Source organism: Giraffa tippelskirchi, chromosome 4 (genome assembly GCF_054371585.1).
Source record: "Giraffa tippelskirchi isolate mGirTip1 chromosome 4, T2T-mGirTip1v1.2.pri, whole genome shotgun sequence".
Taxonomy (NCBI): domain Eukaryota; kingdom Metazoa; phylum Chordata; class Mammalia; order Artiodactyla; family Giraffidae; genus Giraffa; species Giraffa tippelskirchi.
Genome location: NC_137278.1, coordinates 209,086,776 through 209,103,080, shown reverse-complemented (window position 1 = coordinate 209,103,080; position 16,305 = coordinate 209,086,776). Strand labels below are relative to the sequence as shown.

Below are 16,305 nucleotides of genomic sequence, written 5' to 3'. Positions count from 1 at the left end.
GACTTAACGTCTCCTCCACTCTGTCAGACTGCTTCTCTGATGCGACCGCTAAACAAACGCAGCTCAACTACAAAAATAACTATATACTAGGTCTGACTTAGTAAGGAGTCAACTCTCCATCTTGTGAAGTGCATAAGTCCCTCCCCAATACTGCCACGATAAGATGCTAGCTAAATGTTCTAGAAGCAAAGAATGAACACAGCTCCAAACAACAAGCCAACCGGACTAGGTGAGGTCTGTTCCCCACAGGACAGGTCGCTGCATGTAAGTGACAGAAATACTGGGAAGAAAAAACAAGTTCTGTTAAATCTGGCCCACTGGGACATCAAGGGCTTTCCCTGTTTGGTTCTTAACCTTAAAACTGTCTTCACACCAAGTTGGAAATTAAAATTCCTTGCCTAATTTTCCCCAACCACATGGCCTTCAAAGTGAGCTAGCCTGTTCTATGTAATTACCAAGGCAGAAATAACAGACACAGCACATGTCTACCCTACAAACAGAAACTATGGCATTACTTGAAGTGTCTATGAAGCCTATACCAAGCCACCAAAACCAGAAATAAAAACAGAGGCCCTCAAATTCCCAAAAAGCCACATCCTCTAACTGCAATGGAACAAAATTAGTACAAACATTCACCCCAAACGCCGGCCACTTGGAAGTTAAGACATTCATCTTAGTTGCCGTTAAGGATATATTCATTCACACACAGACTGAAAGAGGAAATAGAGAAATGTGGCATGTTTAAAATCTGTTTACAGTAAGCAAAGAAACGTTTTAATAGAAGTTTTTAAAGAAGATTACCTAATCCTTATAAAAACAGATGTTCACAGACAACATATCAAAAAAAAAAAAAAGCACTTAACAATCATTTAACCACAAGGTGTGTGGCAAAAATAGATTCCCTTTCTGCACCCCAATTTCATCTTCTTTCAGCTCCTTTTTTATATTCTGGTATAAAAATCAGCTTCATGAGCAGATTCACGGTTGCCTTCCCCAATACTAAACACAATATCCCAGGGCAGCTAAAAACTCAGTAAATATTTATAGAATATATGAATTTTAAAATGTACATCTATTAAAGAATTGGCTTAATAATTATTCTATCTAAGCATGATGAAATATATGATACAGACACAAACACATTTATTCACATGAAAAGATTTCCCATAATCCAATGCTTAATAAAGCAGCTTATAAAATAGTTTCTATAGAAGAAACACATTTTTTTCTTCCCTCTCTCATGCTCTCTCCCACATACATACACGGTGTTTAAAAATCTGGGTACAAGTTGGACAAACATGAGCTAGTAACAAGAATTACTTTATGATTATGAAATAACTTTCACACATCCAAGATGTGAGAAGAGGGAAAACGTTGTTTTCTGTGGTCAATTCATTTGCTGTTGCTTCCAAGTTGTGTAGAAGTTTGTCAAGCTCACTGCCTGGTCCCTCAGTGACCAGTGAACCACTCAACCTGTACCGTCTCCTCCAGGGTATCACTGTCCTGGCTGATGGCAGTTCTAGACCTGGCCTACCAGCTTGGCAAGCATCTGCTTGATATTCAAATTGGAATTAAAACAGCTAAGAGATGGCACGACTCCTGACTTGTCAGCGTCTGTAACTTAAGTGTCTGTTAAGTGAAAACATTTCTCACAGTCATATTATCTAGTTTTAAATTACGTGGAACCAGCCTGCCTAAAGAAAGGAAGTTCCTAAAGGACACTGACACAATCAAGTTTTCAGAACTTAAAAGGGAACCTTATCCACATTTATCTTACTTTCAAAGAAACGAAAATAGACCTGACTGTGGCATCTCAAGGTAATAATTAACCCTCAAATTGCTAGTCTGTAGGGCAATGGAAGTCAAGACTTCAATATTTCAGTCTGGAAAAAAATGAGTAAATCAAACCTCCTATTTACCTGTGATGACAACGTCTTGGTTCTGGGCTGCTCCGGCCACAGACGGTTACTTCCCAGAGGAGGTAGGGCCCTCCTCCTGCGGCCTCGGCGGCAAGAAGGTAAAGGAGGAAATGGTCTGTGCTCTGGTTCTCCCCAACTCTCCACCACCTTGAAAGAGGAAAGTCACCGTGACCCTGCGTCTTCAACCGCTGTGGTGTGGCAGGGTCGTCCCAGGGAAGCCCAGCCCCGCCTCCCCGCCCCAAGCACCCCTTCCCAAGCAGCCTGGGGGAGGAGGGGACTCCCTGGTTTGGGGAGGGGCGGCGGGGGTTAGGGGTGGGCAGGAGGCCGCGAACGGCCCAGGGCGCTCCGCGAAGTCCAAGGCAGTATACAAGCCCAGACTTTTCTTAGAAAGAACCTTGACGTTTGCGGCGCAGCCACCAGCGTTTAAACTTCAGAAGGCGAGGAGAGCACGGGTGTGCCGTTGTTCCCGGTTAGACTGCGGAGCGCGTAGGGGCAGAACCAGCCCTCCGGACTTCCGCCAGGACCGCCGCGCGCAGCCGGGGACACGGGGAGACCCGGGCGCGGGCGCCCAGCGCCAGACCCGCGGGCCCCGGCCTGGGAGGGCCGTCCCGCGGCGGAGGCTGCCCTGGGCTCGCCCGGCTCGGCCCGTCCGGGTCTCCCGATGGCGCTTAGGCGCAAAGTGGGGGCAATTCCTCAAAGCTTAACTAACCCGCGTGTGTCTCTCCCATCAGGGCTTAGCCGCCCGGTGCACGAGGGTCAGTCTGCCAGACCTCGGGCCACCTGGCCTAGGGGATCCTCGGAGGTCTCGGAAACGCCCCCAGCTGGGGACAACCAAACTCGACCATGCAGAAGGAAGGGCAAGCCTGATGTCCCCGCCTGGCGGGCCTTCTCTCCGGGGTGGGGGACCACCTGAGCACCCAGTGTCTCTGAGGTCCCAGACCTCGACCCCTGCCCAGGCCCCAGCCCCAACCGACAGCTGCGGACGCCGGGGCTCCAGGCAGGCCCCGGGCGCTCTGAGGGAGGCCGACCAAGGGGAGGCCCCCTGGGCCCCGGGATCCCCAGTACTAGCCAGCGGCGAGCGCCCTCACCCCGCACCCCGGGGCCCCGCGCATGCGCCACCCGGCCCCTCCCCGTCCGCCGCCGCTCTGAGGGGGAGCCCGGCCCCCGGACCCCCGCGCGCGCCCGCTCGCCCGCCGCCTGGCACCTGAGGCCGCGCGGTCCGCCGCCTGCCCGTCCGCCGGGCGAGCGCGCCGAGGGAGGCGGCGCCGGGCAGGGCGCTAGCGGCCGCCTCCGCCCCTGCCGCTCGCTGCCCCCGCCGTGGGGCCGTCGCGTCCCCGGCCCCTGCCCGGCGCCGCCTCCCGGCTCCCGTGCCAGCCGCGCCCCGGCGGCACGCGCCGCCCCTCTGCCCCCCGCCCCAGGCCGGGCGGCTCGCGCGGGCGGCCCCTGCAGGAAGCCCCGCCCCCGGCCCCACCCCGCGCGGGGACACAGCCCCCGGACGGCGGGGCCCGATTGGCTGCCCGCGGGCGCGGGGGTGGGGCCGCTCTCGGCGTGGGGCGCCCACCTTCTGTCCCACGGCGGCAGCGCCAGCGGGGAAACTGAGGCCGGGGCGGGGGTGCGCGGAGGTTCAAGGTCACCCGGGTGGGCGCAGCGCCCGTGAGAGCAGCCGCGTGTGGCGGACCTGGGCGCGCGTCCGGCCCCGCTCGCTGGGGGAGGGCCGAAGCCTAGGAGGGGCGGGCGCGAGGCTGCGGGCAGGGTTGGGGTTCCCGCCCGCGGCCCGGGCCACGCTGGCGATGCCCCGCCTTCCCTCCGGGAGCCCAGCTCTGCCCGGCCCGCGCGAGGAGCTTGGTCTAGACCCGGGACCCAGGCGCGGGGTGCCCTCGAGTCTGGGGAGAGCGCAGGGCCAAGGGCGGGCGGCGAAGGACCTTGTCCCGGGGACCTCGGACTGCAGAGGGTGGGGGAACGGGAACTCTGGCTGGGAGGGTGCGTCAACAGGTGGCGGAGTTGCCGGAGGCGGCGGGCGGGGGACGGAGACGAGCGAAGGGCACCGGGCCCAGGCGCCCGGAGGCGCTGTCGACTCTGACCAGCCTCCCCCACCGGCCCGGCCCCGGCCCCAGGCTGTCCTTTGGGCCTGCCCTCCCCCAGTGAATCGGGGGTGAGGGGCTGACTCTGTGCCCAGCCGAGGCGCTGGGCTTCTGCCAGCGCAGGGGGGGGAGGTCGCGGCCCGAGACCAATGGCGAGCAGCAAGAGCGCGAGCTGCAAAGCGGCTTTGTTTGCGCGGTGAAGCCCGAGCTCCCCGCGCGAAGGCACAAAGCCCCAGGTGCCAGCGCATCGGGACGCCCCTCCTTTGGGAACGAAATGTGTGCTACGTCGGCCCGCTCCTTGCCCTCCCGCGGCTCCGTCCACTGTTACATTTGTGGCGGCGAGCGCCCAGAAGGACCCAGTGGGGCGGGAAACAGCTCCAAGCAAATTCCCGCATGACACGCAGACGCTGGAGACCCGGCGGACGCGGCCCCTTATACGGATGTCTTAGGCTCATCCTTGCTGATTGGCTGCATACCTGTAGCCAACTTTGCCCCACCCAGCAGACACCCTCAACACCTTCCCACTAACACACACGGACAAGCCCAACTTTTACTGCCCATGCTATATAGCGATGGGCAGTTTTTGTATTATGTTTCAAAGTTTACGAAGTGATCTGTGTACATTACATCCTGGATATCTCACAGGCTGAGCAGGCAACAGTATTGTTTATTTATGGAGCTAGAGGGCCCATAACTGGGCTCCTGTCCTCATGAGGGCATCCAAGCTTGAGATGTCACCTGACATACCTCAGATCAAGAACCGCAGAGTTGAAATAGAGGGGTGTTGGCTTCTCTCCCCAGACACACCCTTGATTGTCTGCTGTAAACCCAGTTAAACCAGGCAGTTAGAGAGACCTAGTTAAAACTGTTTTGAATAAGGGTGAAGGAAGCTGCCTAGGGGTCAACAGAGTTGTGTGTACACCCACAGACATACAGAAATGATGTTCTTGGGGCTCCCAAGATTTCAGGCAGGGAAAGCTTGTTTTCCATGCATGTAATCAAAGCTATCACCTTTGAACAAATGCTCTCAGCCGGTCCCTTGCTTCCCCTTCCCCAGGAAGAAAGTAGAAGGATGCTCAGGACTTTTCTCATGGGAGTAGTCATGTGAGGTTTCCATACACACAGCCCCCAGGGGACTGTGGGTTCCTGTTTACCTTGAGCAGACTGCTGTTAGTCATGAAAAACCCATCACAGCCAGAAAGGAGATATTGTCACAAAGGACATCCCTCTCCCAGCCCCCGGCTCCTGGAAGTCTCTACCCCCCCCCCCAACTTCTGTGTTGATGACAAAGCTTGGGCAACACAGCAACATAGACAGCCTCCTACACTGGGACAGAGCAGTACCTTGTAACTTCAGGGACACGTTAGTGCTCCTAAATACGCCTCTGAGCATTACCTCAGTTCCTCTTTGCAGCCTTGGTAAATACCAGGAGCAGTGTGTATCTTCGTTCATAGCTTCCATTTATTTGGTGCTGATGCTCTTTCAGGTCCTGTTTCACATTTTCTAATCTTGGAGATGTTTGGAGAAATAATTATTCTAGTGCCCACATTACAATAGGGGGACCGAGGCACACACACCCCACCCACCAGGTCACACTGACCAGTTGCAGAGCCCAGGATAGGAAGCCTGTCTGTGGTGCCCAGACTTCAATGTACCTAATCCCACGGGAGCAGACAAGACTCTCCTGCGGCCTCTGGGGAGAAATCAGGAAGCTGGGGACGTTCAGAGGACAGGAAGGGAGTAGCTGGCGGAGGCTCCCGTCACCAGATACCAGACGGCAGGTTAGACCCTGAATGTGTAAGCAGGTGAGGTCATCACCTGTGTTCAGAAACTGGCCCTGACCCCTGCAGGGGTGAGGCGTCTGCCATGGGTCGGTTCCAGGCCCCAGAAGTCTGTCTGTTTGCCGTGCGGTCAAGCTAAGCCCTTTTCTGGGAACTGTGCGAGCCTCTGCGGGTCACTTGCTTGCCCTTTGCTGATGTGCAAAGCCTCCCAGTGGGACGGAGTTTGTGCTTCTGGGGTGTCATCAATCAGGCCAGTGGCCTCTGATCTCCTGGACGCGTGATCTCCAGTGAGATGGTGGAAGTCAGCAGGGGCAAGGGACACGGGCTGAGAAAGGGCGAGCTCACTGTTGGCCGGTTCGGAGCCGCCCTGTGGTCCGGACTGGACCTCAGCGGGGACCAACCCTGAGTGTGTGCATGGCTGCTCTCCTAGTCGTGATGGCGAAACCTCAGGGGTCCAGGTAACCAAGCCTTGTCACCTGAAGGCTGGAACTCACAAAGGTCCCGAAGAACAGCTGGGTTCATCTCATTCTGCAGAGGTGGAGACACAGGGAGCGACCGCCCCTGGCCGAGGTCTGCGAGAACGAGCGGGAACCTGGCTCTCCGAGCCCAAACCCACTCTGCCATGGGTGCAAAAGAGTGCACCAGCCTCGAGTAACCCCCGATGCAGCTGCCTGGTCCCCAAGCCTGTGATCTCCTGGCCTGACGCCCTGGCTGTCTCTGACAGGCCCAGGAGCCGACTGTGAAGGACCAGTCTGGGTCCAGCGCTTCAGCAGGGCCGCAGGACACGCACAAGCTTGTGGCTGGAGAAAGAGGCCGTGTTCAAGGGGAGAGTGGACAGGGCACAGGACAGGTGGAGGTGGGCAGCGACCTGTTACCCGGTGGGGAGGCCAGCTTGGCTCCATCACATGACTAACAAATTGCAAATGATACATGTTAACCAGCTGTTATCATGGAAGTGGGGGGGGGGTATGGGTGTGGGGGGGGGGTGGGTACAGCGCTGCACCCCCTTGAGGTCAGCAGGGTCTGGAATCTTCTGCAGGTCCAACAACAGCTTCCATCAGATGCCAGGCCCTTTGATTACTCTGCTGTCCCCAGCCAAAGACCCCAGACTGGCTCTCCTATAGTCTCCCCCTGGGCATGAGTCTCCGTCTCCAATCTCTGTCTCTGTTGTTCTTGAGAACCCCCAGGCAGCCCACCCATAGCCGTGCTCCTCCAGCCCCCACCATCCCTCCCTAGAGTCAGATTCCCTCATCATCACCATGGACTACTCCGTCCCAGGTGGCTTAAGCTCCTTGGGACAGGCTGGGTCACTGATGTCGTTTGCTGGGTTCAGAGCTTGGGCTTGGAGCTTCAGAACCTGAGTGATCCAGGAAGGGAGAATCTCACAGTAAAGTATGATGGATAGGTGCTGTATGACGTATAAAGCATCGTCCATATAAAGCACAGTACATCATGTACATCAACATACATATAAAGCTCAGTAAAGTAAGATGTATACAGAAAGCTGAGTGCCGAAGAATTGATGCTTTTGAACTGTGGTGTTGGAGAAGACTCTTGAGAGTCCCTTGGACTGCAAGGAGATCCAACCAGTCCATCCTAAAGGAGATCAGTCCTGGGTGTTCATTGGAAGGACTGATGTTGAAGCTGAAACTCCAATACTTTGGCCAACTGATGCGAAGAGCTGACTCATTGGAAAAGACCCTGATGCTGAGAAAGATTGAAAGCGGGAAGAGAAGGGGACGATAGAGGATGAGATGGTTGGATGACATCACTGAGTCGATGGACATGAATTTGAGCAAGCTCCGGGAGTTGGTGATGGACAGGAAGGCCTGGTGTGCTACCATCCATGGGGTCGCAAAGAGTCGGACACGACTGACCGACTGAACTGAACTGATAGATGCTGTGCCATGAGTGCGTGCTCAGTTGTATCCAACTCTTTGCGACACTATGGACTCTAGCCCGCCAGGCTCCTCTGTCCATGGGAGTTCCCAGGCAAGAATACTGGAGTGGGATGCCATTTCCTCCTCCAGGAGACCTTTCTGATCCAGGGATTGAACTCGCGGCTCCTGCATTGGCAGGCAGATTCTTGACCACTGAGCCACCTGGGAAGCCTGATATATGGATGAATTTGGTCAATAAAGGACATTCTGCCCTGCTGGAGTTCTCAGTTATCTGACCCGGGGGGGGGGGTCCTGAGTGTGAGGCACACTGTTGTGGGTGGGTAAGTTCTGGGGAGTGGGGATGCAGAGATAAGACAGGTGTGTTGACCCACAAATGCAAAATAGATTCATGTATATGTAGGGATCACTGCCTCTCTCTGGGGCACACCCAATTCCCTCATGAAATTAATAAACAGAACCTGGGATTTGGAGTCAAACAGACCTGGATTCAAAACCTTGCTCTGCCTTTTACTCATACCATAATCCTAGACAAATGGCTTGAACTCCTACTTGGACTTTTTCCTCGAGAAAGTGGAGTGGCAATGCCGAACTCCAGAGGTTCTGGGGTGAGAATTAGGAAGGAGGGTAGAGGAAGTGCAGGGACAGGGCCTGATACGTGGGTCACATTTAGGACCTGGCGACCACCTGCCTAAGGGCTCTGCCATGGGTCACCTCCTCCAGGAAGCCTGCCTGGCATCCATCCCACCTGCAAAGCCACCCTCTTCCCTGTGTTGCCACCACCTCCCACCACCTTGCTCTTGTCTAGTTCAGCACTGTCTTTACAGTGGCTCTCCCCTGCCTGCCTCGCCACCCAGAACAGCCGACACGATCGAGTCCTTGAAACTTTCTGACACCAGGCAGAGTACCTGTTCCTTGTTCCCTCTCATGGTCCTCAAATCTACGCTGCTACCCACTTTTAGGGCTTTCTGGGTGGTTCAGCCATAAAAAATCCTCCTGCCATGCAAGAGATGCAAGAGACTCTGGTTCGATCCCTAGGTTGGGAAGATCTCCTGGAGAAGGAAATGGCAACCCATTCCAGTATTCTTGCCTGAAAAGTCCCATGGACAGAGGAGCCTGGTGGGCTACAGTCCGCCTGGGGCCACAAAGAGTTGGATACAACTGAGCATGTACCCACCTTTTACAGAAGAGTTCTGCCAGGCAGTCAAGGGAGTGTGACCTCCAGCCTGAGCGGCCTGCAGGTCCCCACCCCAGCTGCCAGCTGCCCTCACCCAGGTCTTCATCCCCAAGTGCCCAGGGCCTGGAATCCACCCCACCAGCCCCCATAACGTACCAGGGAGCGGCCGGCATGTCTGCCAGCATCTCCAGGCCTTGGTGTTCACTAACATGATGAAGTGGCCAGTGGTCCCCAGTCCCCTGAGGGGACAGGCCATGTTTAACAAAATGTTCCCTGTCTGTGGCAAAATGGACAAAGGAGCTTTTGGCGAGTTTTCTGTAAAGCTAGTTGATCTAAAGAAGGGTCCTCTTTGTCCCTGGGTGTGTCCTTGACACTTCCCTGGTTTTTTGCTGAAAATGCCTTTCTTACTAAAAAGGTCCAGGCCGAGGCGCTGATAATAACTGATAATGGCTGTCTTTTGACTCGGCGGCCCCACGGCCGTCCCCCAAACCGGGTGAATGTGGGCCTGTGAGCCCAAGGTCCACACCCCGCTGGACCCGGTGAGCTCTGTTTACTGATAAACACACAGCACCTTGCGAAGGCCTCCTGATTCTCCCAGTCTCCTGGCCCAGCTCTCTCCTCCAGATTGCCTTCTGATGTTTCTTTTCCTGTCAACACTTCGGCTTGTGTTGAGACTTGCAGCCGGGAATATAAAATCCTACATGAGGGCCTGATTTTGATCTCTGACAAGGTATGGGCGGCGGCCTCGGGAGCTTGCATGGGTTACACCCACTCGGGGCCCCAGCTCGCATGCCACCTGCTGCCCTCAGGTCGGGGCCAGACCTGGGGAGGGGGGCTTCCTCTGCCTGGGAACCTGAGGTGTGCGGGGCCGGACTTTCATGGGAGGCAGGAGGGAAACTGAAATCTACACTCTGGAACACTCTAGAAGGTGCCAGGCATGCAGCAGAGAACGTGAGACCAGCATCCTGGCAGATGGGGTCCTTCGGTGGCTGGTGGGAGAGACACTGGGGACTGTAGACCCATCATGTCTTTTCTCTAAGTTGAAGCACGTTAGATTAAACCAACTTTTCGGGCAAGCGTTAGTGCTGAGTTTAATTTCAAAACGGTCCCTCCCTGCAGGGAGATCTAGTGATCATTAAGTAGATGCCAAGGACTGAGATGGCCCCTTCCAACAGTGATGCCAGTTTCACCACCCAGGGACCCCAGCCCTGACTTCCTCCAGGAAAGCAAGGCGGGCTGTGTCCCCTTGTTCCTGGCTCCCCGGCCTCCAGCTTAAAACAAAGAAGAATCCCTCAATTAGATGCCTCTGATCTTGACTTCTGTCCTTACATGTGCCTCCCCCCACCCCAAGGTCAAGGTCCAGCCTTTCTAGGTTGGCAAAGGCCCTCAGGGCAAAATGGCTGTAGCGCCATCTCCCCATTCCTGCTCCCCGCGCCCCCGCAGACTTAGCGTCTGGTGGTTCTCCGCTACCTTGGACACACTTAGAGGCTTGTAACAGGCCTGTAACATAATTTTTAAATAACTCCTTTAACCAAAATGTTTACTTGCTTCTGGAGAGAGTCAGTGCAAATAATCTGGCCTGCCATTACTAGGCACAGAAGCTTAAACCACTGTTTCAGTCCTCGATGATATTAATTTATCTTCTGGTTCAGCTGTTAAACAGCTTGAAGACTGGCCTTGGGCTCCTTGTGTTCCCAGCTCCTCTGGCACAGGGGAGGCGGTAACTGTTCAGGGATTTTTGAACATGTCCCTGAAGGGTGCTGTTGGTCCAAAGGAAAGCCGGTGGGTAACTGCCTCTCTTCTAGGGCAGAGAGTCAGGTGCCCGGAGTCCCCTCCTGGCTCGGTTGCCTGGAGAGGGCATTGGCGAGATCACCCATCTCTCTGAGCCCAATACTTGGGAACCGTAGGCCTGGGCCCAGTGCCTGTCGCTCGGGCTCACGTGTGCTCACTTTTTCCACTGTGCCTCCCCTCCTTTCCTGGGCTCTGTGACCTTGGGCAGCGGCGACCGCCTTGCGTCTGCTCCCCGACCGTAAACTGAGAGGCCGGGCTGGCTGATCTCAGACGTCCCCTGCCAGCTCGAGGCTCTGCGTCGCGTCGTGCTCAGGGAGTGTGACCGTGACGCACCCCAGGAGCCAGCTGCCAGGGCCCATGAGGGAGGCATTTTTCCTGCCTCGCTGGGGGAAAAGCAGACACATGACTCTTCCAGCTGATCTCTTGCGTGAATTAAGATCAGCGTCTTGTGCTCTGTGCTTTGGAAAGGCGTTTGGGACCAGCCTCCCAGGTCTGCGGCCTGGGGGAAATCGGCTCCTTCTTCGGGCTGGAACTTTCCAGACCAAGGCTGGTCTGCTGAAAGTCACGTAGCCCCGCTCCTGCAAACGCCCAGCAGACAGACTGTGCCGAGTCCCGTCCCAAGCCCACGCCAGGGAGGGGACGTGCCCTGGGCTTCTGCTTCCTCTTCCAGGGACTTCTCCTCTGCTGCCTGCTGCTTTGGTCTAAAAATACTCTCTGCCTTTTTGTTGGAACCCAGTAGGAGTGATAGATCCCATCGATGAGAGGGAGAACTTACAGGATGGGGCACACTTTGGGAAATTCACAGGACGGTGGGAACCCGGGCTGGCTGCCCCATGCATCCTCCACTCACGTTAGGGAAACAGAAGGCTGCTGCCCAGAGGGACCCAGGCCTCCCCACCCCGTCGCTCCTGCCCCGCTTTGGAAGGGAGCCCCAGAAGCCGGCTGGGACAGGGCCACTCGGCAGGACCAGAGGTCCACCTGGAAATTTCTGGACTGGGGGGTTCCTTCAGGGCAGGACCCCATGGAATCCTTGCTGAGTCTCCTGGGGTCAGGTCCAGGCCCCGAAAGGAAGGCTCAGGCAGCCATGGGGGTGAAACAGGGCTGGCCCCCGAGGGGGGTCTCCCTGTTGCCAGCACCCATTTTGTTCAGGGAGCAAAGCCAAGCGGAGAATCTGAGCTCTAATCCCAGCTCTGCTGGGTGAACTTGGCCAGTTGCCTCATGTCTCAGATCCTCAGTTTCTTCGTGGGGGGGATTTAAGGCTGCCCTTGGAGGGTCACGGTCAAGGTCGGCCTAATGAAGGGCCTCATGGCCCCGGACTCCGCCCCCAACTCTGCAGCTCCCGCCCTTTCCTCCCGCCCTCACTGCTCACTCCCCTTACCCTCCAGCGTCAAGCTCCACCCTGCCTGCATAGCCGCTCCCCAGCCCATATTCCTGCCCTGCTGGCAGCCTGACAGGCCTGGGCAGAGCCCTTGGGCCTGATAGCCGGGGTCAGCCAAGGTCACACTCCCACCTCTCTCTCCAGCCTCTCTGCTTGCAATCCACCACCTCCCATGTGCTTCTGCTTCTGCAGGGCATCTCCTTTTCCCTCTTCTGTTTTTCCTGGCACTACCTCTTCCAGGAAGACCTCCCAGATCTCCCCTCTCTGGGCTGTGTTCCTCTGCTGAGCTCTGTCAGCCCCACCGCCTCTGCTGATGTCTCTGGGTTACTCTAGTCTGTTTACTAGTTCATCTCCTTCACTAGATTGGAAGCTTCTTGGGGATTAGGATCTTATCTGAGATTATTAGTAACAATAATGACAGAAATGATGAACTTTTAAAAAAGTTCCTTTTAAAAAAGATTTTACATCGTGCATGTTCAGATTTAACAATGCTCAACTACTTTGTGCAGAAAATTTTCACTAGTAATTGCTTTTTTTCATACTGCAGTTATTTTATGGTGAAGTTTATCACATGTCTTATAATTTTGCTTGTTTTTATTATGACACATATGATATTCCTTATGTTTAAATAAATGACTTCCTTTTAACATAGTAATTTTTAATTGTGATAAAATATACATCACATGGGCTTCCCAGGTGGCTCAACCCACTCCAGTATTCTTACCTAGGAAATCCCATGGACAGAGGAGCTTGGCAGTCCATGGGGTTGCAAGAGTCAGACATGACTTAGTAAGTAAACAACAAAATGCATAACATAGGGATTTCCCTGGTAGTCCAGTGGCTGAGACTCAGAGCTCCCAATGCAGGGGGCCTGGGCTCAATCCCTGGTCAGGAAATTAGATCCCAACTGCCACAACTAACACCCAGCACAGCCAAATAAATAAATATTAAAAAATACATGTGTAACATAAAGTGTACCATTTTTAAGCATATGGTTGGTTCACTAGCATTAAGGACATTCATCTTGTTTGCTTCCATCACCAGCATCCAGAACTTTTTCATCTCTCAAAACTGAAACTTTGATCATCCCATGCAACTATAGCTCCCTATTTCTCATTCAGGATTTTTAGCTGCTGTAAAGGAGATTTGGGGAACATTTAGTGAAATCAGAATGAGGTCTGTCCCATAGATAGTGTTGACTTTCTGATTTTAATCATTGTACAGTGGTTGTATCAGATAGTGATTTTTAAACATTTTGGTTTTATGATTCCTTTATCCTCTTAAAAGCTATTGAGAACCCCAAAACATTTTGTCTCTGAGAGCTATATTTGTCAATATTTCTGGTGTTAGAAGATACAACTGAAAAAACTTTATTAATTCATATAAAAATAACAATGAGCCCTTTGTATCTTAACATATAGAATACTTTTATGAAAGTGATTAAAATTTTCAAAGCCTTACCCCCAAATTTTGAAAAACATTTTTTCAAATCTTCTTAATGTCTGGTTTAATAGAAGGTAGCTAGATTCTCATGTCTGCTTCTTCTTTGTTTTTTTTGGATGATTCCTATTTTTGAAAAGTTAACTTTAAGCATAGTTGATTTATAATGTGTTAATTTCTGTTGTACAGCAAGATGATTCAGTTATATATATACACATATTCTTTTTTGCATTCTTTTCCATTATAGTTTATCACAAAGTACTGAATATAGTTCCCTGTGTTCTACAGTAGGACCTTGTTGCTTATCCTCACATCTGCTTCTGCAATCAGTCTCTTGCAATCTGTCATTTTTGTCAACCTCTGTGAAGAAAATCTAGCATGTGGAAGGAGTGTAATTTAATAGTAATTGTGGATATTCTTTGCCACTGCCCCCAGAATTCAACAAACGGATGTTTCCCTTTCTCTCTTTTTCTGATGTAACGCTTTACTGCAGTACAATTCACAGGCCATAAAATTCACGCTCTTAGCGGGCGCAGTGCTCCTCGCTCCTGGCTCTTCCGGGAGGAGAGGGCCTTTGAAGAAGTGTGCTCAGCCCAGGGGAAAATCAGGACCTCCCCACCACACACACACCTGAAGGAAGACAGGGGCGGCGAGGAGCGTCCTCCAGACCCGCAGACAGGCTGACTCTGAGCCCTTCTCCCCTCCCGCTGGAGACCACACGGGACGCGGAGTTTCAGCAGCTTTGACCTTGACCGTGGAAGAGAGAGCCTCCTCATTCCTGGCATGGTAGGGCTGATTTTGGGTCTACTAGGAGGGGGATAGACAAACCCTCTGAGAAAGGCGGGGAAGAATTCATGAACTGCCATTAAGTGAGACAAGAGAAGCCCGTGGAGGTCAAGAGGCCAGCCAGCTTACGAGCGTCCTGTGGCTGCTGAAACAAGTGACCACAAGAGTAACGGCTGAAAAACCACCCGTGTGACTTCCAGGAGGTCTAGTGGTTAAGACTCTGTGCTCCCAATGCAGGGGGCCTGGGTTCGATCCCTGGTTAGGGAACTAGAGCCTGCATGCTGCAACGAAGACCCGGCACAGCCAAATCAATCAAAATAAATAAGTCAAACAATCCAAGTCTCTTCTCTTGCAGGTCCTGAAGTCAGAGTCTCATGTGGGTCTCACAGGGCTCAGGACAGGTGTGGGCAAGGGCTCAGCTTCCCCTGGAGGCTCCAAGAGAAAATCCATCTCCTGGCCTTTGCCAGCTTCTAGAGGCGCCCACGTGCCTTGGCCCATGGACCCATGTCCAAGCCAGCAGCTCTGCATCTCCTGGTCTTTCTCTGACCCTGACCTCCTTCTTCCTCTCGTGACCCTTGTGACAATGTTGGACCTTCGGGGGAAATCGGGGACCATCTCCCCATTTCAAGATTCTTAACTAATCCCGTCGGCAAAGTCCCTTTTGCCGTAGAAGGCAGCATATGGGGACTTCCCTGGTGGTCCAGTGACCAAGACTCTGCCCTCCTGGTGCAGGGGGCCCGGGTTCGATCCCTGGTCGGGAAACTAGAGCCCACATGCCTCGCCTAGGAGTTTGCACGCTGCCCCTGAAGATCCCTCGGGCCGCAGCTAAGACACGGAGCAGCCAATACTTGAAAAAAAATGTAAGAAAACAGAGGGAATAAGTCCACAGGTTCCGGGTATCAGGACGTGACCATCCTAGAGGAGCATTACTGTGTCCCCTTGGGGCTCGAGAGCGTGGCCGCTGGGGAAGACAGGCTCTGGGGCCTCGGACAAGTCGTTTCACCTCTGCATGCCTCACTTTCCATGTCTGTAGAGAGAAGACAGTGATAGTCCTACCCTGTTAGGCCCACTGCTATTTCCACAAGCCCTTCCGGCAGATGCGGAGGGCTGTGGGCAGTGGCCGTGTTTCTGGAACCTTCCTTGGCCATAGCCCAGGTAGCTGAGGAGGGGCTGCTCACTGAGCTCACCATCTGTCTGTCCATCGCCCCCTCCAAGGGCAGTTCTGGTGGCACCTCCCCACACTCGAAAGCCCCCCAGACATGCCCTGAGAGGGGCCAGGAAGGCAGGGAAGTGGTGGTGGTGGCCACCACGGCCACACACAGCTTTTTCCTGCATTTAACCAGATTACAGGACTTGAGCTTCCTTCCATGTTAGGTCCTCCCAAGCCCCTGGGAAGTCATGGGCACTGAGCCTACACTTATTGAATCGTGAGTCACCCATTGGCCGAGAGGTGGAGAAGAGATGGAATCAGAATTTCGGCCCTGGCCGCTCAAAGCCTCCACTTCCCTGTGAACATACAGTGTAGAGGGTACTTATTTCAGAATAATAAAGGGATCGTGACCTCGACAGCGAATCCCTCGCACTGGCCCGGGGGGAGCACAGCCAGCCCCCAGCCGGGGGTGAGAGTCCTCCCCCTGGGCCTCTCCCGGGAGCTGCCCTTGGAAGTCGGGAACTGCACAGAGTGAGCGAATCCGCCCCTGACCTGAGCGTGTTCTGCCCACAGGGGAGCACCAGGAGCTCCCCGAGCCCAGGACGCCTCCCCCTCATCAACCTGCAGAGGAGAAAGGCTCTGCACAGCTGAGTCACTGGAGGCGTGGAGTCACCCACCTGCCATCTTGAGCCCACACACATGTGCAAGACCAAGCGCACGTGTGTGTATGGGCTTGTGTATGGGTGTGCGCACCAGCAGGGATGCAATTATGCCCACTTGTGTGTACATGTGTACACGTGTAACTGTGTACTTTCGCGTGCCACCTGAGTATGTGCGTGAATGCACGCGTGCACGCACACCTGTGTACAAACATGAGTACACACTCGTGCATGTATGTGTGTGC

General features: G+C 54.1%; 1 protein-coding gene across 4 annotated transcripts in view; it reads right to left on the bottom strand.

Annotated features, from left to right (window-relative positions):
* PPARA (peroxisome proliferator activated receptor alpha) overlaps window positions 1-3,272 on the bottom strand; it is a 65,228-nt gene extending 61,956 nt beyond the window's left edge. For 2 of the 4 annotated variants that reach the window (XM_081594958.1, XM_081594956.1), the window contains exons 1-2: window positions 2,314-2,411; window positions 1,920-2,066 (exon numbers count right to left, since the gene is read on the bottom strand). The gene's annotated coding sequence lies outside the window, so the exon portion shown is untranslated. Of the gene's footprint in view, window positions 1-1,919; window positions 2,067-2,313; window positions 2,412-3,123 lie in introns of those variants that run through there. The other 2 variants (XM_081594957.1, XM_081594959.1) reach the window with 2 other exon arrangements.
* Window positions 3,273-16,305: the final 13,033 nt, after the last annotated feature.